The sequence below is a fragment of the Nannospalax galili genome, unplaced genomic scaffold (assembly GCF_000622305.1).
Source record: "Nannospalax galili isolate Female #2095 unplaced genomic scaffold, S.galili_v1.0 scaffold10, whole genome shotgun sequence".
Lineage (NCBI taxonomy): Eukaryota > Metazoa > Chordata > Mammalia > Rodentia > Spalacidae > Nannospalax > Nannospalax galili.
In genome coordinates this window covers 954,634-982,334 of record NW_008331140.1, presented here as the reverse complement: position 1 = coordinate 982,334, position 27,701 = coordinate 954,634, and the positions used below count along the sequence as shown (strand labels likewise).

The 27,701-nt window shown below is 35.8% G+C and overlaps 1 pseudogene; it reads right to left on the bottom strand.

Moving 5' to 3' along the window:
* Window positions 1-18,295: 18,295 nt before the first annotated feature.
* On the bottom strand, window positions 18,296-21,424 carry LOC103725390 (annotated as a pseudogene).
* Between the last annotated feature and the right edge of the window lie 6,277 nt (window positions 21,425-27,701).

The following is a 27,701-nucleotide window of genomic DNA, read 5'->3' as shown; positions in this document are numbered from 1 at the left end:
CTCCTGCTGTAGTCCCTCAAACATACCATGATATTAGTACTGTTTTAAAAGATTCCTCTTTTTAACATCACTTTACATTTTGATGATAAATATTTGCTTTTTCTGTCCCTAGTTCCAATAATCAGGTACCTATGTCTCACGTTAAATGGAAAGTTCTCATTCAAAGTATGATCAATATCCTCACCTTGTGTCAATAGTGGATAAATAAGGGAAAACACCATATTGTGCTTGCTCCAAGAGTTCCGTGGTTCTTGGCAAGAGTGCTCTTTGACAAAGTTCCAGCCGAAAGCCAATGACCGCTGCTCTTTTGGTGGATATCCCTTCCCCAGTTACTCCTGGTTTTTGTAATTTGTATAACCTTCTCTTCTTTAAGTATTCTGATAACCAACTCTGATGATGGAATGGGAAACTAAACCTGGAAAACCTATGGCTTTAGCAGAATTATTATGTTACTGAAACAAAATGAAAGTAATAAGATAGATGACTTCCTCCTATGACTATGATCTCGTTTGGACCTGCATTTGTGATTAATAATGAGGCTTGGTTTCCCCCAAAAGGAAAGATAGCATGCAATAGATGCCCTGCTGCCTTTTAATCCTGAACAAGGAACTATTGAGACTAAAGTTTGGTATAAGGAAAAACTATTTGGCTTAGGGAAACTCCTTCTTGGATCGAAAGATTAGCTAAGTCAGTAAAAAAGCTTGTGGTGCATGACCTCTGAAGAAAAATTGCCTATTCTTTTACAAAGACTAAAAGCAATTCAAAAAGCCCTTAAAGATAAATGGCAACAAAATAATAAAGGATATTGAAATAGAGAAAATAATCATATGACTCAAAGAGTACAAAACGTTCAGGAAGAAATAGCAAAAGAGAGAGGAAAAAGATAACTTGGAATATTGGCTTTGGAGCAATATAATAGCACATGGGGCCATAGTGTTGGCACATTGGAGCATTGATATGGGACATGAAACATGTCTATGGTAGAACAGAAACTGCAAGGCTATAAAGAAAACAATAAAGACGTTGCTTGGCTATGTTAAGAAAAGATTAATCATTGAACTTTGTACTTTCCTTTTACTGTGAGTATTGTAAAATATTGTACACTGAGAAATACTGTGCAAACTCATGGTTTGATTTATGGCCTGATGCTTTGCTGTTATTGTAAGTTTCTAATTATAAATAAAGGTTGTAGAAGGCTGCTTGCAGAAGAAGAGAAGTAAAAGACATTCGGGCTGACCTCCCCCAAGAGGGTCAGTCAACAGCCTCTTCTAGAACTGCCATTGTGGCTTCTGGTATAGTCATTTCTACCGCCACAGTTACCTTCACCCCTTCAGGCCCCAGACTCAGCTGGAGCTGGAACCCAGCAATATTAGACAAAGAGTTCTTAATAAATATGTATTTTATTATTTGGATGCTATCTTAGTCACTTCTAAAGATATACACACACATATACACACAAATGCACACACACACATATATATATATGACTCATTTAAAAGATTGATAAGCTTCATTACAAAAGTTTCATTTATAGTATGTCAGCAAGGACCCTTCCATGACTCTGAATAATGTATGTATGTCTCTATTGTTAATATCAAATGCTGAAAGCAAGAGATTATAACATTGTATTGCAAACAAGAGGTGGAATTCGACGGATAATATCACTTCGTGGATTCATAAGTTCATCTAGTTCAGTAGGGGTCAGAAAGAGAAAATTTCCTGAAGAGACAAAATTTGCTTTTTGCTTCCCCAATTTATATTGGATGTATGGAGAGAGAAAGAGAGAGAGAGAGAGAGAGAGAGAGAGAGAAGAGAGAGTCTTTGCTTAAGTGGACACCTCTGGCAGAAATTTAAAGAAACAAATTCTCATAATAGATCAGGCCCATTTTCTGCTTTAGTAGATTCTAAGTGTCGGGCTATTTTTGTTTAGGAATTGCTATAATATAGCTTTGTACCACCACAGTTAGTTACCGCATAATAATCATTCCAGGACATCTTTATTGGTAGGCAAGTAGGTATTTTACCATCCACCTGTGGGTAAGACAAGTAATGCCTTTTCCTCCCTGTTGGCCTACATAGCACCTTCTTGCACTATGAATGCTAGCAAGCAGGCAGAAAGTTTCCCATTCAGTTGGAGAAGGATTTATCTATTTCTTGCATACAAAGTAAGTAGTATTTTCAGCAATAAGTTCATACCATCTAGTTCCAGTGAGCGGCCAAGAATAATGGACAACCTGACTTGTATGTATGTATACCATGCACAACACTGAAATCATCGTATAATAACACGTTTTCTGCTGCATTGTACACCCATGCAGGGATGTACATTCAGGAAACATTCCATGAATGTTCTTAAGAAAAATAAATTTCCTTATAAAGTAGTAGGTGCTGTAAGACATTCTCATAGACCCTTAGTTTTGGTTATCATACCCACTACCTTCTCCTCTTCCACATTCTCCTGTCACAGCCCTTTTAAACCTTCACTTGTCAGTATCTGCCTTTTTTTACTATCGCATGTGGTCTGCTACCTTATTAAAAATTTTACCACAATTGGTGAAATGTACTTAAAAATGTTACTAGAGCCTTTAAGTGAAAATATTTTGAGTTATCCTGAAAAATTTTTAGGCTGCTTGTTTTACAATTTCCATTTTGGCCAGCTTACAGTAGCAATGAAGGATACCAGAAATCTGCTTCTAGTGTGAGTTTTGGATTTGGCAATGTTGTCACTTAAGACTGTATTGTGTATCCAGGATGTTTTGGTTTAATGATTTGGAGCATCCTGCTACCTTGATTTGAAGCCAATAGCAAACCAGTAAAAGTAATCCTTGAAATTTCATGCTTCTCCAAGCTTAGAGGTCCAGATTTTTAATGGAACTCCAGGTACAGCATTTGGCTACAGCTCTAGTCTTATGGAATCCTTGTCAAAAATTCATTGTGATTCCATTTGTTCTAAAATATTGGGATACACTTTGTTTAGAAAGGTGATATTTATCTTCCAAGAACCAGTGAGACTAAGGATTCCATTAATTCTGTATAGCACTCTTTGATTACCTAAAGTATTTCTACTAATGCTTTGTGCTCTAAGATTTGTCTTATAACACATCTGTGGAAAATTAATTAAAATTCTTGTACTAGGTTGTCTATAACTAGTCCAAAATGTTCTATTATAACTGGTAGGAATTTGTCAAACTGTGTGGTGTGACCACTCCTTCCAAACAGACACTTTTTCCAATTGGAAATATTTAGCTTCTTATTTTTTTGTGCTAACCTGTAGATGTCTCTCCACCTTTGCTTTTCATTAAGAGAAAGACAAAAACATCCCATTGGTATTTGTTGTTAGTCTAGCAAAATAGGTACTGTGGATGCTCTTCTCATAATATTTGTTATTGATAAGAAATATACTTGCTTAAATAAAAATGTTTTTTAAAATTAGTGGAGGTTTATCAATTGATGACTAACTACACATTATTTTTTGACTTGGTGTTAAGTACACAAAATTAAACTACATATATTTTAATACTTTAGTTTTACTTAACACAAAGAGAATCGAAATTAAAGCCTATAAAATTTTTCAAATGTCTATCATATTCATTTTAAGTTCCCTATTGCATTTTTTAACACAGTGACAGAATTAGAAAAAAAATTTTATGTGGGATGACTGAAAGAGAATTGAAGTAATGCTTACATGACATGTATTATAATGAATGTTTACTGTTCCAAACAAGGAAGCATGCCTTTTCTATGTTTCATTTTCTTCTGCTATTTCCCCAATGATCATGACTGGGAAAGGACAGACCCAGGAGAAGAGGAAATTATGGACTAGCTTAATATGTAAATTAGAAGGCTCAATTTGTTACATACATCTTTCTATAAAAAGATGTAAACATCCTTATGAAAAAATATAGTTTGATTTCTTCTTAAAATTCCATAAGTATATAGCATCATTTATTCAACATCTGTTCAAATTAAGTTATATAATGTCATTCTAGTTTGCATAATTCTAAGAAAAAGCTTCTGAAATGGTGGTTAGTTTACTCACCTTCTTCCACAAAATCAGTATTTGTCCTTCATTTCTTACACTTTTTTTTTTCAAAAATTCATTGAAAAGTAGGACTATGTTATAAAGAAGCATGGATATTTTCTTATAGTGTACATACAATATATAATAGCGCATGTTTCAGTGCTTCATATTCTGTTCAATAGAAGCATGAAATACTGCAACAATATCAATGAACAATAGGCATATACGTAACAAAGGATTAAATGTACTTAAAAGTACTTTTCAGATAACTTATAAAGCGGTATGTGCCAATGACACACATCTCCAATTATGCTGTACAAATATTTCATAAAATGAGACTAGAAATGTAAAACTTCACATTTTTATTTCCTTTAGGTTTTTAATCAGTTAGAGTTCCTGAAATATTTAGTATATATCTTGATTGGTAGTTAGAATTATCCATATATTAAAAATCCGAGACTGTTATCACAAAAGCCTGTACATTTAGAGGCAGAATTTTCAAGTTTATATAATGATGTTTAGATTTCAGCTTCATATTCTAAATCATAGCATAATACATTATGTGGATAAACTAAAGATCTGGGCCAACTCAAGTGAGATGAGCAAAATCACATGCAGTGATATCTTTCTTACATGTGGGGGATATGTTCCAAGTTTGCCAGCAGATGACTGAAATCACAGGTAGCATCAAAACCTATGCACACAAAGCTTTTTCCTATGCATACATATATGAGAGAGTTTAATTTTCATAATAGACCAAGTACAAGATTAATAGCAAAAATGACTAGTATGACATTTACAACAATAAATTATGATAAAATGTCAATATTGCTACTGTCCTTTGGGGCTCTGTTGAATAGTCAGCCATATTACCAAGAGATCAATGGGTCAAGTAGACAAATAAATGGTTCACCTCTTGAACAAGAAGGAATTTGGCAGTGTAATGTTTTATCAAAAGAATAACATATGGTAAGGCATGTATTAGAATGATACAATCTTTCATATTATTGAAGGTTAACTCTATTTAAAGCACAGATTGTCATTTATTTTTATTTCTTTTTTCAATTACCTGCTGTGTCTCTCTTACTGAGTTATTATGACATTTTATGTTATATACATTGTAATTCACTGTTTTGGTATATGAATCTATGAATTTAAGTAGGCATATTTTGCTGTAACAATTATGAACAACATAATGGATCGGTTGAACAGATCTATCACCCCCTAAAATTTCACTGTCCAAAAAGTGAAAACAGCTTTAATGTTCCCTTATTCCTATTCTTTTTGTGACTATAATACTTTGGCCCTGACATTGTCTTTCTATGATATTACTTAAATTTTACCTAGGATACACATTCTATTTCTTTTTTTTTATTATTCTGCATTACCCTACCTGGTAATAATCACTGAAGTAACTTTTCTGAAATGCGAAAGTAACCTTTTTTCTCTACTACTTATCCTTCAATGGTAATAGAATTCAAGATACTTAGCATCATCCACCACGCTCTTCACATTCGTGTCTGAAGCTTACCATATTCCTCCTGTCTTGTCTGCCTTGTAAATCCCACAATTCCTCTACATCCAGTATCTTTGTTGTTCTTGCAATAAGCAACAATGTTATATTTGGTTTAATGTCTACTCTAATGAATTATAGTGTTCTTAATGCAAAATCTCATATTTCCATATGATTTTGTATTGAGAAAAGTGCATTAGAAAGGCTAAGTAGTCAAATCAATTAGTTAAACAAATATAAACATTAAAAACCTTTAAAAGCAATAATAATACCTCAAATTATTCAAGCCACATTTAAGGAAATAAATATTGCATATTTAAGTGTACAATTCTTTTGGATCACATTTTAGATTTTTTAAAAAATTTTATGTATATGAGTGTATGGCCTGCATGAATGTAAGTGCACCCATTTCATGAAATGCCCATAGAAGTCAGAAGTGGGCGTCTGCTTCGCCTGGAACTGTAATTATGGATAGTTGATGGTCAACATGTGGGTTCTGCAATTGAACCAGGATCCTCTGCAAGAGCAGCCAGTGTTCTTGACTGCTAAGCCATTTCTTCAGTCCTTGAATCACACTATAAATTGGAGCTACAAACAATATACAAAGACCATGTTTTAAAAATAAATTATTTGAAAACACTGAATCACTCTTTCCCTGACACTCATACATATTTCAAAATGTCATTTCTAAATCTTAATTTTAAAGCAAAATTTGGTGTGCTATTTTGGACAATTGAAATGAGTGTTTTGCAATCCTATTTTTTTGCTTGAATTTTTCAATCAGGAGTTGAAAGATGGCATACCTTGCGTCTTGTATATGTCTTGCTTGAAAACTATGAATATAAAAGCTATTTGATATTATTTCTATTAAGTGCTGAGGAATCTAGTGGATTCTAGTTTTTGTTTCCTTTGACATACAGGCTCACATTTTGCTTTCATACTTAGCATGCCTCATTTATTAATGGAAATGACTGCTACGGATTCTACACTTATTTTTCTTCACATTGTGTGAGTCATGTGGTAAATACATTTTTCCAGTGTTTTGTATAGAAACAATCACATTTTCCTCAATAGCAATACTTGTAGTGTGCTGTGGACATTTGAAGGCAGCCAGAATGCTGCTAAATTTTGATTCATCTACGGGTTTAAAGACAGTTCTCTCACTGTATACAACAGAATCTCCAAAAGCGTTTGTAAGTTCTGGACAATTGTTTTTCACTTGCTTTTTTTTTTCTTCATGCAATATTCAGTCTTCCACAGTTCTTTTCAAGGTAGGCTAGAAAGCAGGTTTGTATCTACAATCAGCTTTCAATTTTCTGCTAGCAGATTTTCTGCATTATAGCTCAACTTTAACAAATCTTGCTTTTAGCTTCTTAGAGACATCAGTGCCAGTGATTATTCTGTTTGGTTTATTTTTTCTTCATTTGGGCCACATCTTATATGATTCTATGAAAACTTGTGCTGTCCCTCTTTATTTTCATTCCATATATCTTTTAATTTAACAAGAACAACATAAAAGCCAAAGCATTAAACTGTTCTTATCTGTTCCCAAACAAAATGTGAGTGATCTATGAGATAATATTTAACTATAAACTAGAATTTAAAGAACTATTACTTGTACGACTACTCCACAGTCAGTTGGAGAATTGTGTGTTTTTTCCACAGCTTGACCTGAAAAGTTGAAATATTTGAGGGCATTGGGCAAAAAGAAGGTTGTATATCACAAGCATTCTACATTAAGAAAATATTTTTTGATTTTTCATGAATTCACTTAAAGGAAAATCCCTTTCTGTTGTTTGCATGTCTTTATTAAACCAAAGTTATCTGGGTTAAAATATAAAGTTAGGTAATTACTTTCCGTGAAAGCAGATCCACTCCTCAATGCCTCCTCATTTTATTTTGTGACCATTAAACTGAATAGATTCCCCACAGGCATAATCTTTGATTTTACTGTACTTGACTTTGGATATATTAACACAATCAAGAATACTCTGAGGATGAAGAATCCTCATGCTAATGGTGGATAGTTACAAGGGTATGAAAACTAAAGCCTTGTCCATAGACTCAAGTGTTTATGTAAAGAACCAGGTAGGAAAAAATTTGTATCTTACAATCTCGACATCAGTAACAAATGGTTAGGTCAGTTACTACAGGCTCTGGGTGGTCACAGGTCTCTATTAGAGTATATGAGTACACACAACCTTCTCTAGAATAGAGGTAAAAGGACATTTTAATAAGCCTCATGGCTTCTTTTCAAGAACAGATAATAATGTCTTGCATCCAGTAGAATGTATTGGTACATGAACTCAGTCCATATAAACCAAGTTGGGTATGCTTTGGGCTGTCTGCACAAGTCTTGGCTAGGAAAAAAAAAAGAAAGAAAAAGCAGCTGAGGATGAGATTCCATAAAAACACTCTTTCCTAGGATTTGCAAAGACCTAGGTTTAGTCCTCAGCAATAGAGATAAGGAAAGTTAAAAACTTTGGTATTTTTATCTGGAACTCGTGTAAACCCACATTTATCATTGTAGATCATAATACAATTAACAAGAATCTCTTGGAAATCACAGTGCTCTATAGGAGAAAAAGGTCAAAGAAGCGAAGTTTGTTGATTTTGGAATGAGTAGGAATTACTCTCTATGTATAAGAAAGAAATAGCTGGGGCTGAAATATAGGACAGTGGTTATGCTCAATGCCTGTTCTTGCTGAAGAGTCTGGTTTGAATCTCAGCAACCACATGGCAGCAAACAATCAGACATAACTCCAGTTCCAGGGTGTCTGACGCTGTCTATTGTCCTCCGTGGGCACTTCATGGCATGGGTACACTTACATACCTGTAGGAAGAACAGTCATATGTAAAATAAAAAAATATTTTATTTTTCTTTTTAAAAAGAAATGGCTCAACAGTTAAGAGCACTAGCAATTCTTGCAGAAGACTCAGGTTTGATTCCCAGTACCCACATGACAGCTAACAACTGCATAACTCCAGTTCCAGGGGAATCTGACACCCGCTTCTGGCCTCCGCAGGCATTGCAGGACCTGGGTGCACTTTCATACATGCAGACAATACACGCATACACGTAAAAAGAATAAGTCCTTTAAAAATACGACAGAATCGCTGCTCTACAATTGATGGTATCCCACCTGCTTCTTGAGAACGTTCCTGGTTTGCTTTAGTAAGCTCTGTGCTCTGCTCTATTGCTGTCTCTGTTTCTGTCTCTGTCTGTCTCTGTCTCTCTGTCTCTGTCTCTGTCTCTCTCTCTCTTCTTTCTCTCTCCCCTTTTCCTCTCAAGCTCCCACCCATGAATCTAAAATAAACTCACTGTTTTTATTCCCTGAATTTCATTCTTTAAATTTGTAGGACAAGAACTCAAAAGCACAGGGCAGCTTTGGGAGGCATTGAGTTTTGGGGGACCTCAGCTCAAAGACATCCTAATATTACTGTATGGCTAGCTGTATTTTTATTTTAATTTATGCAGAACATTCCATAAGATAATAGAGAAAATGTGTACTGAGTTTTTCAAAACGATGAAGTGGCATAGCCTTTACACAAAGCACTTCTTCGTTCCAAAATGTCTTCCTGAAGCCCCTTTGCAAAAGGTTTTTCCTTTGAACTAACTTCTGTAGTATTGTAGGGAATTCTTTAGTTTTATACTTCTAGACATAGACTGATAATTTTTTTGTATTTTAATTTTCATTTCCTGGATGACTAGTGATTTGAAGAATCTGATCAAGTATTTATTTGTATTTCATGTAGGTTCTGTAATGAAATAATTTTTAAAATTTTTGCCTATAGTGCTTTGGTTCTTATGGAGTTTGTGTTTATTTATTTATTTATTTATTTATAATTTTTGATCATTTTGAGACAGGATCTCCCTGAAGCCACAGCTGGCCTGAATTTGCTATGGAAATCAGGTTGGCCCTATACTCACAGAGATCATCCTGCCCCTGCCTCCCAAGTGCTGGGATTACAGGCATGTGCCACCATGCCTGTATTTATGTTTTAGAAATAAATTATCAAATGTTTTAAATATATTTTCCCACATTCAGAGAGTTTCTTAACGGTTTTTAAATATGCATCATTTTAAAAAAGTAATAAATATCAGTTTGTCACTTTTAACCTTCTAGCATGTATTTGTGTTTGTCTATCTTTTTTATAACCCAGGACCCATGTTAGAAGGATTTAGTCATTTAAAACACTCGAAGGTACAGAGGCCTATTAATGTGTGTGTGTGTGTGTGTGTGTCTGTCTGTCTCTGTGTGTGTGTGTGTAGTATAAATTTTACTAACCAGTGAAAATCATTTTGAATGATTTTAATCTGTATCTTGGAGTTGTTGGAGGTATAATGTCATATTTTTCATGGAAAATATTGTTGTTCTACTTGTAACTATCTGTAACTTAGTTCTCTTTAACCTATTTCTATACTAGTCTATTCCTTTTAATTGAAGCATGATCTTATACTCTGTTTATATTTTACAAATTCCTTGTAAGTTATGTATTTGGAAAACATGCTCAACACTTTGACAACAAAAACTTTTGTCAAGTTACTTGAAAGTCTCCAAATTTGTAGGTGAAACTTGGGATTTCTTCATTGTTTTTTAGGTTTAAGACAATGAATATTATTATTATCTTATATATGTATTTGTTAGTGGTACTTGTTTGGAGAACTGTCTGCTTATATATTTTCCCCAGGTAAACTGACAGTGTTAGTCATTTACTTATTTCTCACATATATTTTGAATTTTTTTGTATTATTATATTCGATTTTCTGTACATGTCTTAAACTTTAATAGGCATTGCATTATTGAAACTTTTAAGGAAGAGTCTGTGCCTTCTATCATATTGAAATAAATCTTCCCCAGTCCAGGAAGGATGGTATAATAGTTAGCTGCAGCATCAACTTGACACAACTCAGAAAAAGGAATGCTGACTGAGCAATATGGCCTATGGCCATATTTGTGACGTATTTTCTTTTTTTAATATTTTATTTATTATTTTAGTGTATTGCCTGCATATGTCTAAGTGCACCTGTGTCATGCAATGCTTTGAACAATTTAATTAAAATATATTTTCATTTATTATATTTATTTTACGTGTATGAGTGTATTGCCTGGATGTATGTGAGTGCACCTGTGTCGTGCAATGCCATGGAGGTCAGAAGAGGGTGTTGGATTCCCCTGGAACTGGAGTTAAGGAAGGTTCTTAGCAGCGATTTGGATGCTCGAAATTGAACCCAGGCCCTCTGCAAGAGCAGTCAGGGCTCTTAACCGCTGAGCCATCTCTTCAGCCCTGTGAGGTATTTTCTTAATTGTTAGTTGATGCGGAAGGGCCCAGGCCACTGTAGACATTGCCATCCCAGGGCAGATGGGCTTTGGCTATATAAGAAATGCTGAGCAAGCCAGAGAAAGCAAGCCAGTAAGCAACACTCTCCATGGTTTCTGTTCCGTTCTGGCCACCAGGTTCCTGCTTTATTATCCCTTGATGATGGGCTGTAATATGTAATCTAAATAAACTCTTTTCTGCTCAAGTTGGTATTATTCAGTGTTTTAATCACAGGAAAAGAAAGAAAACTAGGACAGATAGGTAGTATAAAGAACATAGTTCTGCTAATCCATTTATGATGACTACAGTTTTCTACTGACATGTCTGCATTGTAGAGAATCCATTTTAATTGTAGTGAGCAGATGTAGTGTATAGAGTAGTTCCTTCTCAAATGCCCGTACTCTAATGCCTGGAATTAATTACTATTAGGTAATATGGTAAAAGGGAGAGTACATGTGTACTTACAGTTAAAATAATTAAGCTAAGGAGCTTATTTTGATTGTTTGAGATGACTACTTTACTGAATAATTTGATACTTGTGTCAGACAGGAAAGTTTAGCTCCAAAAGTGAGAAGAACTATATGTGCTATTGTTGACAATAAAAATTTACATGTTCGTATGCAAGTAATGAAGAGAGACCTCTAAAATCTAAGAAAGGAGGCCTTCATTCATAAGCTGCAATGAATTAGAGTTTGCCAATCATTTGAAAAAAACTTAGAAGTTGATCATTTCCAAAGAGTACTGATAAATTTCAGCTCATGGAAATATTATTTCTACCTCAGAAGTTACAGAGCGCTTACCTCATTTCATCTCCTAGATTTCTGAACTTAAGAAATGTGATAATAAACCAAAATTGTGGAAAGTTGTTATGACAGAAATAAAAAGTTACTATGTCATGTTTATCCTTTTCTATTCATTTAGTGAAAATATTCCAATTGTGGTCAGTTTGGATTTCCCTCTATTCTGTTATTTATTTTGGGTTTATTTTAAATTAGGTTTTATTGCTTCTTGAGGTTAGCACAGAAAATGGTGAGTTTTCCCTCAGTACCTTCATACATGTACTGTTCTACCTTGTTCTCTCTGGTTCCACTGTGCACTGCCCTCCCATTTCTCTTCTCCTTTCCTTTGATTCTTTGTCCTCCTGGTTAGCCCTCCCTCTTCTGGCTTATTACACATATAACATTCCATTAACTTCTCTAGTTCTCATTTTCCTTAAGATCTCTTCCTCTCTCTTCATGATCCCCTTTGGAGTTTTATGACATATAAATACACATACATAGGAACCCACATTAACCTATTTATAATTTTAAGTGTACATCTCTCATATGAGAGAAAACAGCATTTGTCTTTTTGAGTATGGCTATTTTATTTACCATAACAATTTCCAGTTCATCTATTTAGCAGAAAATGATACGAATACATTTTTCTTTGGGATTATCTGCAATTCAACTCTGTACATGTAAATTTTTTTTATTCTTCTGTTGGACATCTAGGATCATTCCATTTCCTAGGTATTATGAATAGTGCAGCTGTAAACCTAAATGTTCAGGTTTCCGTAGTGTGTTAATTTCAAGACTTTTGAGTATATACCTATGAGTGTTATAGCTTGGTCGTGTGGTAATTTTTAAGTTTTTTACAGAACTTCTCTACTGATTTTCACAGTGCTACATAGATATATATTCTCACCAGCAGTGAATACTATTCACCTTTCCTCACAGTCTCAGCAGCATTTCTTGTTTTCTTGATAGATATTCTCACTGAGTGAGATAAAATCTGAAAGTAATTTCGATTAGAATTTCCCTGATTGCTAAAAATACTGAACACTTTTTCAAGATTTTCAGGCTACTTGTATTTCTTCCCCCAAAATCATCTAAATGATTCATTAATGTATTTATTCAATGCTTGATTTGTGATTTTGTAGTTTAATTTTGAAGTTATTTATATACCCTGGATATTAATCGCAAATGATATGTAGATATTTTTTTTTCATTTGGTACACAGTCTTTTCACTCTAGTGATTGATGCCTTTTCTGTGTAGAAGCTTCTTATTTTATGTAATCCCACTTGTCAATTCTTGGGATTATTTCCTGTATTATTCAAATTCTGTTCAGAAAAATCCTTGCCTACTCCTATATTCTTAAGTGTTCTACTTAAAATTTACTGCAGAACTTTAAAAGCTTCAGGTCTTACATTAGTATCTTTGATAAATTTTTAATTTATCAAATTAATAAATGTAGATATGTTAATTATTCTATTTTTGGAAATTCAGTTTTCCCAGAACTTTTATTGAAGAGGCTGTATTTTCTCCAATGTGTGTTTTTGACATCTTTGTCAAAGATTAAGTGGCTATAACTGTTGGATTATTTCTAATTCCTCTATTCCATTGGTACATATGTCTTATTTTGTGAATGCCATGTTACTTCCCTTTACTGTGTATCTGTAATATAATTTAAGATCAGATGTTTTGATGTATACAGAGCTGCTGTTTCAGCTAAAGATTGATTTAGTTGTTTGCTGCCACTTGTGCATCCATATGAACTTATCAAGGGGTTTTATAAATAATCTCATGGGAATTTTGTTATAAACTTCTTTGATTCTGCAGAGTGCTTGGCAATATAACTATTTTTCTCAATATTAAATCAATCTACTCTCAAGCATAGGATGTATTTCTATATTTTAGAAATTCAATGTCTTAACATTTTCATTATAGGGGTCTTTTACATCCTTGGTTAGGAAAATTCTTGGGTGTTTATTTTACTTATTTTTTAAAGGTATTGTGAATGAGATTTCCCCCTTTAATTTTTTTCCTGGCAATTTCATTTTAGTGTATAGGAAGGCAGCTGATTTTTTTATATGTGCTTTTTGTCCTGCTTCTTTACTGAAAATGTTTATCAAGTCTAAGCATTTGCTGGTGGAGTCTATAGAGTCTTTCAAGTAAAGGATTATTTCATCAACAAATAGGGATAATTTAACTTCTTCCTTTAGTATTTTTGCCTCTTTTATTTCTTTGAATTGTTTTAATTACTGTAGCTAAGATTTGAAATGTTATTTGGATAGTGGGAGAGAGTAAGGCTCGAGAGCTGTCTCAGTGGTTAAGAGCACTGCTGTTCTTGCAGAGGACCAGAATTCAATTCCAAGAACCCACAGGGTGGTTAACAACCACCTGTAACTCCAGTTCCAGTAAAATCTGATGCCCTTTTCTCACTTCAGAGTTTACATATCACAGGTACATTTACATACATGCAGGCAATAATACACTTATACACACATAATAAAAATAATACTAATAAAATATTTTTAAGAAAGATGGAAGAGAATAGTCACACTTATCTGGGTGCAGATATTAGAAAAAAAGTGCATTCACATTTTCTCACTTAATATAATGTTGGCTAAGGTTGTGTTATACATCCTTTGTTACCTTGAGCTATGGTCTTTCTATTCTTGGTTTCTTCAGTGCTTTTATCATGAAGGGATGTTGAATTGTGTCAAAGGCACTTTCTACATAGATTGAGATGATCACATTCCATTTCTTCTTAAGTCTATATGTGTACTAAATTATACTTATCGATTTATGGATGTTGAACCATCCTTATGTCAGTGAAATAAAACCAGCTTGGTCATGGTGTATGATCTTCATAATAGGTACTTGAATTCAGTTTCCAAGAATTTTTACATTTTAAATGCCATTATTTATTACCATTTTTTACTACATCCTCTATAATTCTATTCCTATCTAAAAGTGACTATGTATCTATTTAAAGTGAAAAAAAATGCTGCAGGAACCAGGAATATGGAAGGGAAGCAGGGAGGTAAAGAGAAAGAAGGACCTCGAGAGAGAAGAATAACAGGAGACTGGTGTTACTAAGGGAGAAATATGTAAAAAAAAAGGGGTAGTTAAAGGTGAGGGTGGGGGAAGAGGGCTATACAATGAACTATGGGAACAAAGGGGTAAAAAACTCTACAGATACACAGTAAAAGAAAAAGCTGGGTGTGGTGGAGGCCAGCGTGGTCTCCATAGCGAATCCAGGCCAGCTAGGGCTACAGGGACACCCTGTCTCAAAAAGACAAAAAAAAAAAAAAAAAAAAAGCCTTAAGCACAGAAGGAACCCTATGGGGATGGAAGAAAGCCCTCCCAGAAGCAATACTGTTGTTGTTCTGTGGTTAAATGAAAATCCTGCAGAGGTAGAGGTAGGTTGCCCCCACTATGAGCTGTTGGCCTGAGGTGACCTAGAGGTTCCTCAGAATAATAAAGGCCATTGACAATCACATTGGCTGTACACTGGAAGTAGATGGAAAAACCCTATTGCTGAAAACACTGCATGATGGGAGTGCAGGAGAAGGAGAAATCAATCTTGGACTAAGCTGGAAACTCCTTGCCACTTGATGGGTGGCTTTCATGGTACCAGAAGGTGATATGTAGATGTCTGAGGAAGAATCTTCCCTTATAATTCTGCTCAAGGATGGACCCGCATGTTGCACTATCAACATGCCAAACAAGATGGTACTGCTGGTACAATAGTGGTGCATCTAGTGTATGTACAACCAACGAATTTTCAATAAGTTATAGTGCCTACTCCTTGTCTATAGGACCATTATTCCAACTTTAAGATAAGAAATTTCTAGAATTGTAGAATAACTATGTTTATACTCTCTGATTGTTAATGAACACCTGCCTTAAATAGCTTTTTATGACCGACAGTCAATTTGAAACTTCAATAAATAATTCAGCTTTTTAGCGAAGAAGCAACATGACTTAGCAGCAGCTGTAACATTTTATTAAGACCTAAACAATCCAATACCCAATTAGAAGGCATTTTGTTAAACATTTGAGCATGAGTAAGCTGCTGAAAATTTTTTCAAATATGACATCTGTACAATTTTCAAGACCGTTAAAAGGGAATTAAATCACTGATTGGATTTAGGTTACAAATTGTCTCTTTTTTTAAATGAGGAGGCTGGTAACAACAACAAAAATACCTATTAAAATTCTTTCATTTTGAAATTAGACATATTATTGTTTGATGACTTCATTTAATACAAATAAGTAGCTTTTTTTGTTAAAAGTGTGAAGTACATAGGAATAACAACTTTCCCTTTATTCTAACCAGTGCATGTGGGGGTTAATGGACATGTGATCCAAAGTAAAACTTGGTGAAATACAAAATAGGGAAAAGAAAATGTCTAGCATTGTCCAAAACCTCTCTCACTTTCTGTAACTGTAAAATACGTCTTCACAATTCAGTTCTTCGTTATTTAGCAAGATAACTGCTGAAAGCTGATGCAGTATCCAACTGGCTGTTGTGTTAGAAATATGTCACTTATTTTTCCATGCTATTTTTTATGAGTTACGCATATTTTTTTATTTCTGTGTATATTAACCTTTCTGTGTATGGGTTTGCCACACATACATGGGTGCCAAGGGATGTCAGAAGAGGTTGTTGGATTTCCTGGAGCTGGAGGTACAAGTAATTGTGAGATACTCTATGTGAGTTTAGGGAACCAAACTTAGGTACATGGAAGAATGGTAATCATAATTAACAACCCTCCATGTGTTTTTAAACACTGAAAAATTAACTTTTATATTGGAACTCTCTAGTAATAATCAAATATATTGAAGTACTATAAACATCATTTGTACCTCCTCCTTCTTCCCCAATTAAAGGAAGTTAGATGCAGAGACAAAGAGAGCAGAGATACATAAAACTTAGGTGGAGTGAAAAAACAGAGGGAAATGTATTAGTTCACAGACCTACTGAAAAATACACATACTATATCTGAACATGAGGTCATGTGTATAACTGAAGGCTGTATAACAAGAAACATGGTGTCAGACAGTAGAAAACTCCCTTGAGTTTTTGGTGTTGGTCAGGTAGTCCAAGAGATTGCCAAAATTGCGCAGGCTATTTCCACAGCCCTTGATTATCTCCCAGAACTTGAAGTTGAGAATATATTGTTGAAGACAGGCCATACATTAAAAACAGAACTTGGAGCAATGGACCTGGAACCAACCTGGAAGCCTTTTCCATGAAGAGTAGTTCTCACAGCTCTGGAGGATACTGTGCAAATTGCTAAGGGAGAAAATCAGTCAGTAGTCCAACCCCAGGTTTAAAACCTACTAACTACAACAATGATGGACAGAACAAACTTTAGCGATGCAGTACTGGCATTTTCATCTTGGGGTTAATCAACAGCTATGTAATTGGACTTAAAGTCCTCTCAGTGAAAGACAACTCATGTGTGGCACTGTAAACATAGCCAAATGCACATGGCTGAAGGGGTCATAGATACTAGAGAAAACCCTACCTTTGTCATATTCTTTAGACAAATGCAATTTCTTACTACATGCTAAATATGGATCTTTATATTTACAAAATCTTTGGATACCATTTACCACTCACCAAAGAAACTCACCAAAGTTACTTTTGTAACTGATGGAGACTATTACAGAGTTCCACAAGTGATTACACACAGGGACTATGTGTCTGAGAGAAGCCCAGCCCTAAATGATGCATATACAATGAACCTCTACACATAAGGTTCATGGAGCACAGCAGAATGGGGAGTAGAGAGAACATTAATGCATCTCTCATCTCTCACTAGGCTAACTTCCTCATGTAACAGAATGTGATGAACGCAGAAGACCATAACTGGCCCAAGTGTCGAGAATAAAAGACTGCACAGTGAGTGTCCCTGAATAGGATTCCTATTTTAAACCTCACCCACCCATGGCTCAGGGACCGTTGGGGAAGATGGGGGGGAAAGACTCTAAGAGCCATTGTAGATGCATGATCATAAGGAAACAGTCTTCTAGGCCTCTGGAACTTGCTTATATGAAATTACAAGCAGTGGTGACAGTATGAACAAGAGCAATGCAGACTTAATCAGACAAAAATCCAGTATGTTACTGGGGAATTTGGCAGCAAGCCACATCCTTAGGCTAAGAAATATTGACAGTTGATTACTGTTGGTTGAGGGAGAGTTGATCTTCTTTAAGGAAGTGATGCTAGACAAGGTGACTAGACACCAGTGGACAAACTTGTACTGTGTAACATCTGGGTGACACAAATTTGAGTATATAGGCATTAAAACAAATGACAGAATGCATGAAATCAAGTGGGAGAAGGTTATTGGGGCGACAGTGGGGGAGGGAGTATAATGACGATTAAATTGTTTGTATGAAATACACAAAAATTCAATAAAAATATACATTGAAAAATAACAAATAAATAGTATTTATAATTTATTTGTAAATAAATGCCTTTCCACATTTTTCTGCTGTCTTGTGCAACAGGCAGTCATCCTTTGTTGCTCAAGGTCAGGATGAGATATGTGCACTAAATGACTGTCCAAGATCTACCCTCACACAAATGCCTTCACAAAAACTTCAGTTCAAAAACCATATTCAACTACATGTCGTGTAAAAGAGAAAACAAAAAAACTCAAAATCCTTGCAAAATCAAGCATGCAAGGAGAAGCCATTGAAATATTTCATGAATTATTGCACAAAAGTCAGTAATTGTGCTTGAAGAAGGAGCTGTATGGGGGGATACGGTTAGGTAGCCAGATGCAAGTTTCCTGAAGCGTTGTGATCACGCATATGTAGGAGAAGGTATTGGTCATTTGACAATTTGCAGACATCAGAATGATCAAATAGTATTTTATAAAGGCCTTGACCTCACTGCTTACAACTTGTTGTAGAGGGAACTGGACCTCTGTGGCATTTAATACTGTATTTTACTGAAGAGTATCTTGCTGAGATTGAGTGTGTCCAAATAGTTTTCTACCACAGAGACACTGGAAGAACATGACTCCAACTGATGACACATCAACCTGGTTGGAAATCTTTAATTTTCCAACTACAAAACACTCAAGAGGTAACACCAGAGGTAAGTGCTCACTCCTTGGGTAGTCAAATCCATTTTGTCTTCACCATAGTTAACAACATCCATATTCTTGGACAGACCAAAATCAGTGATTTTACTTCTCCATGTGCTGTTTCATCAATCAGTGGGATATTTCCTGGCTTAAGATCATAAGGTAAAATGGGAAGGAGAATCTCATTGAGATATCTTAGAACATGTACATTTTTCATAACAACAGATTAGTTATTTATTCTCTGACACTAATTTTTATGGTTCAGATAGAAATTAAAATCATTGCCTTCATAGTATTGTAACATTGTATAAAACTTATCTGTAGCCATGGGAAAATAATCATAGAGTTTAGCCACACTGGGTTCATCCAGTTCTTTACATATTCTGCACACTACTCTGCAGGTAAAATTGTGGTAGTTCTCTTTTTCCTCATCTCTCCATCTTTTATTTAGCAGATGGAGATTCACAGCAGCATATCTTCGCTCATACAAGTCAAAAGCTTTCTATGCTTCATTAAAGCTGCCTCATCAAAGCATATGAAACAATAAATATCTTGCATGTAACACTGGGTGATCTTTGAATTGTGAATTATTTTTATTGTTTATTCCTTTGAGATTCCATATGTCAACATTTCTGATGCTTTCTGAATATTCAAGTTCTGCCTGGATCTCTCCCTCTTCCATTTTGAGATGCCATAGTGAAGAAAATTTCTTCCTGTCCATGGTGTTCTGCCAAATTCAGCAGTAGCAGGAAATTTGATCTAACAAACTGATCATTTTCTGCAACATTGACTGCTTTTTTTTCATTCAGAATTGTTAGAAGGTGCCAGAGAAGAATTATTTGGGAGAAATGTGTGCTTGGCTTCAAGTTTCCTTTGTCTTTCAGTATCTCCTGTTAGCAGATTCACCTCTCCTATTGCCTCACAAGATTCTGAAACTTAAAACCATCTATCCATTTTTCACTCAATCTAACTACAGTAAAGAGCCTAAGGCATACCTGGTCTTGTGTACTCTTCTGTCTTCTTGATTGTTTTTCTTCTGTAGTCTGTTCTTTAATTATTCATTAATAAATTTTTATTTCATGTGTATGAAAGTGTAACCTGCATGCATAAATGCCACCCATATGTGAAATGCCTCTGGAGGCCAGAAGGGGGTGTTGAGTCCCCTGAAACTAGAGTTACCATGGTTGTTAGCTGCCATGTGGTTGCTGGGAAACAAACCTTGGTTCTCTACAAGAGAAGTCAGTGTACTTAACCACCAAGTCATCTCTCTGGCCCCTATGTGTATTATTTTCAATAAAAAGTTTCATTCTTATTGATAAAAACATATTTAATCATTCTTTTGGTTTTCAGTTAGTTTTGGTTGGTCATCTATTTGATGTTTGAGATCAAAAGTACTCCTGAACAAATCATCGGTATGACAGAGAGAAGACAGGAGATAGATACCTAAAATGACAGAGATGGGGATGACAAGGAGTCCCAACTAATCATGGGACTTTGCCTTTGGGTGGCACTAACCAATGTCCAGGAAATTGTGTGGGAGCACACTACAGAAACATTCTGCAGTCAAGATCTAAGCCCAGAAACACCAAATGCAAGCCTCTGATAATAAATCCCTGGGGGCTTGTCTTGGTTGCTTTTCCTGTTGCTTTGACCAAAACCAAAGTGATAAAAATGCTTTCAGGAAGAAAGGCTTTGTTTTGCCTCATAGTTTGGGAGTACAGCCAATCATGACATGGATGTTCTGGTGGCAAGAGCTCGAGGCAGCTGGTGGTGTCACAGTCACTGTCAAGAAGCAAAGAACAGAAAAGTGTTAGTTCTCAGCTTGTTTACTTTTTAAAAATTTAGTACAAAACCCCAGCACTTTGAATAATGTCATTCGGTATTACAGTGTGTCTTCCCACATTGCTTAACCAAATCAAAAGAAACGCTCAGAGGCTCGGCCAGTGGTTAACCTAAATTAGATAATTCCTTACAGGAATGCCAGAGCTTTGTCTCTTAGGTGATTGTAATTCCTATCTTTGCCTATCAATATTAACCATCTCGGGGCTCTGAGCACAAGACACTAATAAGAAAAGCCCGAGAGTACAAGTTATTTCAAACAACAAGACTAACCCACTTCTGCACATTCTTTGTGATAGTTTAAAGTAGGGAATGGGGAAGGGAAGAGAGAGTATTCAGACCTAATTAAGGACTCTGTCCTGACTGGCAGGCTCTTCTTGAGTCAACCAAAGTTACTTTTTCTCTTCTACAGCACACAAAAATCCCTAGACACATTTTCCTCTGGGGAAACTATTTTGGGTCCCATTTCAATTATTGAAAACTTTTGCTTTCACTTAATAAATTTCTCCTCACTCCCTCTTCATGGTCTGTGTGACTCATTTTTCATGGTAGCAAGACAAGGACTGAGACTAGAAAATCTGCAACATGACCTTCCTTCATTTTCAGGTCTGATCTTCCTTAATTTCTAATGCTGCTAATTTCAGTATTGTGAGATCATTATCAGTAATTTTAAAGTATAACTACTATGGATATAGATCAGGGAGTTCCCAAAAAAGCAAATGCAATAGGCAAAACATGTCAAAAGAAACCAATAATTGCCCAAAGTTTTTAGGTTGGTTTGTGTTTTTTTTACCGACATCCCCACATCTCTGCTGCGATTTTGTCTGGTATAAGCTTGCATGGGACATGAACATGCTGTCACAATTGCTGTGAGTTCATATGAGTAACTGACCATATATCTTTTTTCCTTGTGGTCATCCACCAAGTTTGGCTCTTAGAATCTTTCCACCCCCTCTTCCACAATGATCCCTGAGACTTGGGAGGAAGAAGTTTGAAATAGGCATCCTGTTCAGGGAAAAAGCACTCTGAAGCCTCTTTCTCTCTGCACATTGGCCAGTTGTGGGTTTCTGTGTTTATTGAAATCTGACACATATGGGCACTTCTCTGGAAGAGTTGAGAGATGCATTTATCTTATATGTAGAGGTTGCACTGAAAATATGTCACTTAGGGCTAAGTGTCTCACAGACACTTATTGTCTGTGTTTAACGAGATGTAGAATTTTGTAATACTCTCCATCTGTTGCAAAAAGAAGGCCCTTGGATGATTGGTGAGAGGTACATTTGTCTGTAAATATGAGGATTCATATTTAGAATATAGTAAGAAATTATGTTGGTCTAGTAAGATGGCAAAAGAAGGATTTTTTTCTAGGATCTATGCCCTCTCCAACAATGTGTATTTGGCTGTGCTTACAGTGCCACACATATGTTCCCTCCCATTGAGCAGGCCTTACTTCTAATTAGACATCTGTTGATTACCCCAAGATAAAAGTATCACTACTGAAACAGTACTGATAGCTGGCTGGACCACTTTTTGTTGTGTAGTAGGGTTGGGAGTTGATTGGATCATTGATATGTTCTCTTCCTTGGCAGCTTGCATAGATTCTTCTAATACTATGAGAGCTAGTCTTCAGGGAGGAGGTTCCTGGTCAGTTCCAGCTTCATTTCTCCAAGTCCTGTGTCTGAAATATGGGCTGTCTTCAGCAATGGGGTTGTACCTTCAAGTTCTGAGAAGAATCAAGGCTGTGGCAATAGTCTGTTATTTTGGGAGTATTTTGGGAGTGTCTTTGACTATCCTGACCAACAGCTCAAAGAGGGGTTTCTCCTGTCTGGCACTGTAGTTGTTTTAGTTATATAGCCTTTAGCTATACACATCATTTCTCTGTGTATGTATGTATATATATTTAATATTTAATATTTATTTATTATTTTATGTGTATGTGTATTTCATGCACATATATAAGTGCACCCATGTACTGCAGTGCCCATGGACATTAGAAGAGGGCATTGGATCCCCTGGAAATGGAATTACAGAAAGTTGTTAGACATCATCATATGTGTGCTTAGAATCAAACCCAGGTCCTTTGCAAGAGCAGTCAGTGCTCTTAACCACTGAGCCATCTCTCCAGCTCCATATACATATTTTTTTCTTTCCCCATTCCCCCTTTAATAACACATTTCTCCTACTATTCCCCTCTCTCATGCTCATTCTTCTTTATATCATTCTCTTTACATCCATTGCTCTTTTCCATTTTCCATTTTCCTGGCTCCTCCAATTACAACAGGATGTATACTCACATCTAAGTATTTACAACAAAGATCCACAAATGAGAGAGGACACATATCACTTGCTTTTCTGAGTCCGTGTTACTTTGCTTAATATAAAATTTTGTAGTTTCATCCACTTACCTGCAAATTTCATTTTTAATTACTGCTGAGTAGAACTCCATTGTGTAAATGTGTCACATTTCCATTATCCATTCATCAGCTGAGGGACATTTAGGTTGTTGCCATTTCGTACCTATTGTGAAGAAAGCAGCAACAAACATGGATGTACAGGTATCTCTACAGTACTATGAGTCCTTTGTGTGTGTGCTGAGAAGTGATAAAAACCAGATCATAGGGCAGATTTGTTTTTAGTTTTTTGGACAAGAGAGTTCTCCACACTGACTTCCACAGTGTTTGCACCAGTTTGTAATTCCACCAACAATGAATCAGAGTTCTCCTTTCACCATATCCATGCCAGCATTTGGTGTCATTTGTACTCTTGATCATAGCCATTTTGACAGGGATTAGAGGAAATCTTAAATGATTTTTTATTTTCATTTCCCTAATTACTAAAAATGTTGAACACCATTAAAGATGTTTTGTGGCCAGGCATGATGGCACATGCCTTTAATCCCAGCACTTGGGATGCAGAGGCAGGCAGATCTCTGTGAACTCAAGGCCAGAGCCTCCTCTACATAGTGAGTTTCAGGACAGCTGGGGCTACAGGAAGACTCCATCTCAAAAAGACCAAAAATAAATAAATGAATAAAAAAGATGTTTCATATCCATTTTTACCTCTTGTTTTGAGAGCTCTCTGTTCAGATCCATAGCTCATTTTCTAGAATTGGATCATTTATTTCTCCTCTTCTTCCTCCTCCTCCTCCTCCTCATCCTCCCTCTTCCTTCTTTTTCTGAGTTCTTTGTATATCTTGCACATTAACCCCCTGTAGATGTGTAGCTGGTGAATAGATTCTCCCACTGTGTGTGCTTCCTCTTTTCCTCTTCACTCGGTTGTTTCATTTGCAGTACAGAGCTTTTTTGTTTAATGAAGTCCCATTTCTTGATTGTTGACCTTAATTTCTGAGACACCGATGTTCAATTTTGCAGGTCATTTCATGTCTGGAGCGATGACTCAGTGGTTAAGAGCACTGGAAGATCTTACAGAAGATCCTTCTTTGAATCCAAGCACCCACATGGTAGGTAAAAACCATCCATAATTCCAGTTCTAGGGGACCTGACACTCTTCCCTGAGCACTGAACAAGGGCATACTTACATGCAAATATAACACTCATACACATAAATAAAAATGAATTAATTGATTAATTAAATAATTAATTAAAGACAGTCCTTTCTTGCACCTATGTCTTGCAGGGTACTGCCTATATTTTCTTCTAACAGTTTCAGCATTTCAGGCTTCATATTGAGGTCTTTGATCCATTTGGAGTTGACTTTTGTGCAGGGTGATAGATATGGGTTTAATTTCATTCTTCTACACACGGAGACCCTATTTTTCCAAAACTATTTGTTTAAGATGATGTATTTCCCCCAGCATGTATTCTTGCCCCTTTGTCAATATCAGTTGACTGAAATTACATGCACTCATGTTTGAGTCTCCTACTTTCTTTCATTGATCTACAAGTCTGTTTTTATGACTATAGCTCTGTAATAGTTTTGAGGTCTGATACGGTAATCCCACCAATGTTGCTCTCTGTGTTCAGGATGGCTTTGGCTACCAGGTGTTCTGTGCATCCATATGAATTTTAGGATGAATTTTTCTATTTTTGTGAAGAATGTAATGGGAATTTTTAGAGGGATTGCATTATATCTGTAAATTGTTTTTGGTTGGATGGTCATTTAAAAAATAGTCTGTCAATCTGTGAAAATGACAGGGCTTTCCAACTCTTTGTGTCTTCTTCAATCTCTTTACTCAAAGATTTAAAGTTTTCATTGAAGAGGACTTTAAAGTCTTTCATTTGATTTTTCTTTAGATATATTAATTTTCTGAGGCTATTATCAATAGAAGTATTTCCTTGAACTATTTCTCTCATTGCTTATTATTTGTTCATAGAAAGGTTAATAATTTTTTAACTGATTTTTTAATGTGCCACTTTGCTGGCAGTGTTTATCATTTTTAGATTTTTTTGGTAGAATTTTTGTGATCACTTATGTATAATGTATCACCTGCAAACAGGTATAATTTGACCTCTTGTTTTCCAATTAGTACCAATTTAATTTCTTTCTCTTATCTTATTGCTGTAACTAGAGGTTCATGCACTATATTGAAAAAGGAGTGGGATTAGTAGACAGCCTTATGTGGTTCCTGATTTTAATGGGGATGCTTCAAGTTTTCCTCCAGTTAGAATGATGTGGTTGAAGGCTGGTTGTTCATAGTCTTAATTAAGTTGAGGTACTTTCCCTCAAGTCCAAGTCCCTCTAGAAATTTTACTATGAATGCATATAGGATTTTGTCAAAGGCCTTTACTGTGTCTATTGAAATGATCATGTGATTTTTGTCTTTAAACCCATTTGTGTGATTTATTATGTTTATTGACTTACATATATTGAACCAAACTTGCATTGCAAGAATAAAGACAATTTGATCATGGTGGATGATCATTTCATACTGAATGTAATTCGTGATTGTTTGGTTGAGAATTTTTTTGCATCTTTGTTCAATAGGGATGAGAACATATAGTTTTCTCTTTTTTGTTTTGTCTTTTCCTAGTTTGGTATTATAGTAAACAGGCTTCATAGAATCAGTTTATGAGTTTCTTCTCTGTTTCCATTTTTTAAAATAATTCAAGCAGTACTAGTTACAGATCTTCTTTGAATGTGTGGTGAAATCCTGCTATGAATCCATCAGGATCCTGATATTTTTTATTTGGGAGAATTTTTATTACTGTTTATATTCCCTTGTTAGTTATGGGTCTGTTCAAGCTGTTGATCTCTTCCTGGTTTAACATTTGTGTTTTCATGAATTTAGAAAGCCATCCATTTTTTTTTCAGATTTTCAAATTTAATAGAAGATAGAATTTTAGTGTTTTCATGTTATGTTCTGTAACATTTTGTTGTCTTTTTTCATGTTTTTCCCTTTCACCTCTGAGTTTGTTGGTTTGAATTTGGCTCTTTCTTTCATTTGGCTAACTGGGGTAAAGGTCTATCTGACTTATCTTTTCTCAGGTCTGAGATTCATTGATTCTTTTTACACTTTGTTTATATTTCATTGAATTCTGCTCTGATTTTTGTTATTCTCATTTACTCATTTGTGTTTGGTTTGTTTTTGTCATTACAAATTCTTGATTTGTACCATTAAATCATTTATTAATACTCTTTCTTATTTTTAATATGGGTTCTTAGAGTTACAAATTTCCCTCTTAGGCATATTTTTAATATATTTCAGAGGTTTTGTTGTGTTCTGTTAAGATTTTCACTTAGTTCAAAGAATACATTTATTTCTTTCTTGATTTCTTCTTTGACCCATTTATCATGCAGGAGAGTGTTGTTTAATCTCTATGAATTTATTGCAAAGGGCTTAGATGGCTCAGCCTCTTTAGCTTTGCTGTGTGCAACATACATCTCCCTTGGGCTGGTACCACTCCCTGTGTGCAGGTCTTCTTGGCAGATGCCTCACAGCTCTGGCGTCATGAGCTTCTTGGGGTCTCCATTGCCAACCTGGCTTCAGCTTCACAGCTTCATGCAATGACCTATCAGGGCCTTCTGTAGGCAAAGAATCCCTGCTTCATGCTGCCTGGCCTCCAAAGCTCTCTGAAACCTCGGAGAAAAAATTGATGACCCCTTCGCTCTTCCATCTTTCATGCCTCTAAAGCCAGCACCAGGCGAATGACAATGCCAAGATTGACTGCAAGTTTGGGATGGACTCAAGCCTGCTTTATCCATTTTAGAAGCTTTTCTCTTCAGTGGTCTCTACAGCATTTTCACAAGTTGGAGGCTTAACTGGGTGTAGTCTTACCCTGGAGGCACTCTCTCCTTTGTTTAAGTCTGAATCTCTAGGCCCCTCCTTAATCACTTTAATTTCATGAATCACTTTAATCTCCTTGCCAATGGAATCCTCTCCATCACATGACAGGGCTCCAATATTAGTCTTCCTAGTGCTCTTTTTCAATCCATCCTGTACGTTCTGCATTTCTTTCTACCCCATTTGCTCTTTTTCACTGTAGATTTGTATATTATTCACCATTAATATGCATGCCACCTTTTCTACATTAGGCTGTCTTGAAATTTCTTCCTCCAGAGATTAGTCCATTGCTTTTTAACTTAGCCTTAGGGAAGCTTTTAGGTCGAGGGTAGACTCCAGCCAGACTCTTTGCCAAAATATCCCAAGTGCTGCTTAAGTCCTTATTTCCCTCTGAAACTACATTGTTTTCAGCACTACTTTCTTCCAGGTGTTTACTAGAATGGCCTGGTAAACTTTACTTACAGAAATCAACCATTTTTTTGTCCCAAACTTCCAAAGTCTTCCACATTTTTCAAACCCCACATGGTCAGGTTCTTCACAGCCAACACCCCATTCCTGGTACCAATTACTGTATTAGTCACATTTCTGTTGCTGTGATAGAAACACTGACCCAAGCAATTTATAGAAAGAAGAGTTTATTTGAGCTTACAGTTCCAGGGGAATTACAGTCCATCTTGGCAGGGAGGCATGGTGGCAGAGGTGGCCAGAGGAGGAGTGGAAGCTAAGCTCTCACATCATCACGCAGGCACAGGAAGCAAGAGAGTGCCTGGAGATCTGGCAAGGCTTAAGAACTCTCTAAGCCCACCCCCAGTCACATGCTTCCTCCAGGATAGCCACACCTTCTAAAACCTCCCCCAAAAGTGCCATCATCTGGGGACAAAATGTCCAAA